The sequence below is a fragment of the Mustela nigripes genome, chromosome 3, assembly GCF_022355385.1.
Source record: "Mustela nigripes isolate SB6536 chromosome 3, MUSNIG.SB6536, whole genome shotgun sequence".
Lineage (NCBI taxonomy): Eukaryota > Metazoa > Chordata > Mammalia > Carnivora > Mustelidae > Mustela > Mustela nigripes.
This window is the reverse complement of record NC_081559.1, coordinates 179,135,568-179,139,953: the sequence shown is the minus strand read 5'-3', so window position 1 is coordinate 179,139,953 and position 4,386 is coordinate 179,135,568. Positions and strand designations below refer to the sequence as shown.

General features: G+C 37.7%; 1 non-coding gene across 1 annotated transcript; it reads right to left on the bottom strand.

Moving 5' to 3' along the window:
• Nucleotides 1-232: 232 nt before the first annotated feature.
• Nucleotides 233-339, bottom strand: LOC132014688 (U6 spliceosomal RNA). Its single transcript, XR_009403343.1, has one exon. It is a non-coding gene; the product is annotated as a U6 spliceosomal RNA (small nuclear RNA).
• Nucleotides 340-4,386: the final 4,047 nt, after the last annotated feature.

The window sequence follows — 4,386 nt, the reverse complement described above, 5'->3', positions numbered from 1 at the left end:
GAGAATTAAATAAAATAAGGAATGTTAATGCACGGTATCCAAAAGGCACTCACTAGGTACTGGTTTTTTTTTTGTTTGTTTGTTTTGTTTTGTTTTTTTTGTTTGTTTGTTTTTTAATTTTTTATTTTTGATAAACATATATTTTTATCCCCAGGGGTACAGGTCTGTGAATCACCAGGTTTACACACTTCACAGCACTCACCATAGCACATACCCTCCCCAATGTCCATATATATATATGGAACGCTTCACGAATTTGCGTGTCATCCTTGCGCAGGGGCCATGCTAATCTTCTCTGTATCGTTCCAATTTTAGTATATGTGCTGCCAAAGCGAGCACTAGGTACTGGTTTTTGCTGGGATTCTTGGAAATACTGGAGGTTCTTCTTCCACCTCACAGAAAAACACTGTAGTTTGCCTACCACTGCTAAAAATCATGTTTCCTGATCAAGCCTTTCTTATTTGACTTCATCATTCAAAAATACACAAACCTTTCTTATGTTTCTGTTCTACAAATGCATTTATTTCCATATTACTCCTCATCAACAATTCTCAAAATAATGTATTTAAATGGAATCAATCTCTGAAATTCTAGCATCATCGTATGTCCTACAAATGACTGGATGAAAGGCTTGTGTCACTGTAGACAACTTTATAACCTTGTCTAAATATTTTGTGTCCATCTAAAACTCTTATAGTTGATATCACCTCATCTTCACATATTGCTTTTAACTTGTAAAATACCCTGCTTGCCGATTCATCTCATATAAGGATTTTATGTTTACATTTTTCTGTAGGAGATGCTCTTCTTTTTTATACTGCCACAAAGCAGCATGCACTAGGCACCGGAGAGAACAGTTCAAGCCTTCCTCGCTGGGGCCAAAAGCACAACTCCTGTAACTTACACACAGTTTCTAGACCCTGCTGTGATCAGTCCCACTCCCCCTGTCCCAGACAGAAAAATCTGCTCATTTTTCATTTCCTTCCCCACATACAAACATAGTCACACAGACTTAAGTCTTATTAATCAAATGTTAATTTGTTACAAGTTATGTCTATTTCAATGCAACAAAATTGCTAATCCCCAGATGACCAAATCTGCTCATTCTCGTTTTATTCCCTTAATATGCTGGTGCCTGGTATTTGAAGTTAATGAGGTTTTACTGTATGCAAGCCATCTACATAAAGGGTAGTCAATTCATATCAGGGCTCATTCTGCGCAATGAGGTTTGCAATGAGGCTGTTTTCAATAAGGTGACTTTGATATTCCCAACCATATGTGTCCAGATGATCATGAAAATAGGATATGTGAGGAGAGCTGGAAATGTGTTTGACTTGTGAGGCCAAACTTCTAACACATCATGGTGGTCTACTCTCAAAAGTATACATAAATATAAAGTGCATATATGAAAGAAAAAATCTGGACCACATTTCTTCTTTTAAATTTTTAAATCCAAAACAGAATTTGCCAAATATTAAGAATAATAGACAAATTACCACACTAAACAGGAAACAGCTAAACACTGGTATCAGACTTCACTATTCCTAAAGTCCAGTGAGTATCTCCCAGAGCTCATCTCCCAATACCTGAATCTTCGGCCCCATACAGAAGTTATTGTTCACTCCATCTCCAGAAACCTCTTCTTGCTTCCAGAGATACCTAAATTCATAGTCCAGGACTTCTAGGGCTAATCTTGACATTACTATAGATATTCATGTTCCCTTATTATTTAAGGCACTTTAGCTCAACATTTTCCCAAATTCCATCTCCAAAATTAGGCCTGTGCTTTACTGAGCATATTTCTAAGGTAAGTTATTTAAGTTGCATACATGATCAAGCTTGCATTTTTTCTCATCCAAATTACATACTAAAAGGTCACTAGCTTAAAATATAAGTTCAGCAGCAACAGTAAAATATTGTCCATATCAAGCATTTAGCATGGTGTTTTAAATTTCTTTTGCTATGTAACTAATTAAGACAAACAGCAGAAGCTAAAAGCATCATGCATTTACTATCTTGCAGTTTCTGGATGACAGAAGGCTGAACACAGTATAATTGGACTTTCTGTTCCGTCACAAAGCAGGAATCAGGTATTGGTCAAGTTGGGTTTTCATCTGGGGCTCAGGGTCTTCTTTCTAGTTCATTCAGGTTATTGGCAGAAAACAGTTCCTTGTCGTTGTAGGTTTGAGATACCTGTTTCTTTTTCCCTATCAGTTGAGAGTGTTGCCCTCTGCTCCTAGAGATGCTTTTAGATGCTAGCCATGGGACTTTATCACAACAAGGCATCTTACTTCTTCAACACCAGCAAAAGAACCTCTTTCATTTGGACTCCTTGTGACTATTTCAAGAGCTCACCTAATAATGTCAGGCCCATCTAGGATAATCTCTTTCTTCACTAACTCAAAGCCAAGTGATTAGGGACCTTAATTACATCTGCAAATCCCTTTACTTTTACCATGTAGTGTAGCCTCAACACAGGAGTGACATCCCATCACATTCACAGGTCCTACCAACAACCCTGGGGGACAGGATTTCACACCAGAGGGCAGAATCTTTAAGGTCATCTTAGAGTCCCTTCTACCATTCTTTCTACCACACATTGGTGCCAAGGGACCCTTCAGGAAGGCCAATCATTTTTGCTGTACCTACAAAGGCATCCTAAGGTACAAACACAAAGTACTCCTTATAGTTACAAAATTTCACTGTGCTCCCCTTTTCATTCTTCCTTTACACATGCTGTTTTGTCTTTCTAAAACAGTCTTTTCCCCAAGCCCTTGCTCCTATTTAGCTGATTATTCCATAACCCTCAAGATCTGTGTCAATCAACTTAAAAAAAATTAATTAAAATTTACTATGGGTAAAGCTCTGGAGACACAAACTCCTTCATGGAGTTATATTTTAGTAAGAGATGGGTGGGGTGGGGTGGGGTGGGGAAGGAATTCTAGGACTTCTGACTCTAACGTGGCAAAAAAAAGGTATTTCTAAACATCATATCTTTCCACTCATTAATGCAAACTGAGAACAATAAAGAAAAACACAAGTTTCTTCTTTAATGAACTAGTAATGGCTGAAGTGATGGAGATGTGGTAAAGGACTTATGAGAGCAGGGAGATATCAAATGTAAAGGCCTATAGATGGAGACACAGACGCGAAGTCAACTACGTGTCCACATAATCCTGGAGAAATTCTGGGGATGCAAGGTATCAGTATCCATAAAATAAAACAAAACAAAAAGAAGCTTAAAAATCTACATAGATGGAAATTACACACCAAAATTCTCCAAACCCATCCAAAGAGCTAAGTCCAATTAGAAGGAAAAGGAGGTTATAATATATAGAATAACTGAGCCAGAGAGACCTCACCCTTACAAACATAAGACAGAGAGGAGAGGAGAGTAAGGACGAGGACCTAGATATTTTATGGGGAATAACAAAAAACTACATATTAAATAGTGAGACAACCAGCTCCTCCCCAAGGACGGAACATAGGCAATCAAACGTACTATCACTCAATCTCCCCAGCCCACTGGCAAAAGATTAGAGGAAGTATCTCTAGAAAAGCCGAGCCATTCCTAAAAAAATAGTCTGGAGATACCATTGTTTGTTGGAGAGAGTGAGAGCAATTCCACAGAGAAATAGCTAAATACACCAAAGATAACCCATTGACATACACCAATCATCCCCATTGACACTGACATTTTAATGCCTAACTCCTGTGTAAGAATAGCCAGCTACAACTGCTATTTCCAGCACTTGGAATAGTTCATGGTATATAATAGCATGCAATAGCCATTTGCTGAAAGGATGAATGAATGAATGAATGAATGAATGAATGGATTTTACAGCACTGTAAAATCCAAGTCACACTAACTTCTAAATCATAAAATAAAATTTACTTAAAAAAAAAAAAAAAAAGAGCAGGGGTGCCTGGCGGCTCAGTGGGTTAAAGCCTCTGCCTTCAGCTCAGGTCATGATCCCAGGGTACTGGGATAGAGCCCTGAATCGGACTCTCTGCTCAGTGGAAAGCCTGCTACCTCCTCTCTCCCTCTTTGCCTGCCTCTCTGCCTACTTGTGATCTCTGTCTGTCAAATAAATAAATAAACTCTTTAAAAAGAAGAAGAAGAAGAAGAAGAAGAGAGCGAAGAGTTACTGAACTGTTGAAAAAACCTTTCAATATGAAAAAATTTAAAAAGAGGTATTAAAACAAAGTTTAAGAAACAAATACAATGCCAGGGCAGAATGCCTCGAATAAGATAGGAGCAGACAGTGATCCACAAGTAAGAATATGATGTTATAAAAAATTAATAATAAGAAAATGAGAAATAGCTCTGCAAATTAAAAAACAAAATTACTTAAATTCAGAAAAAAAAATAGAGGAAGGGGGCAA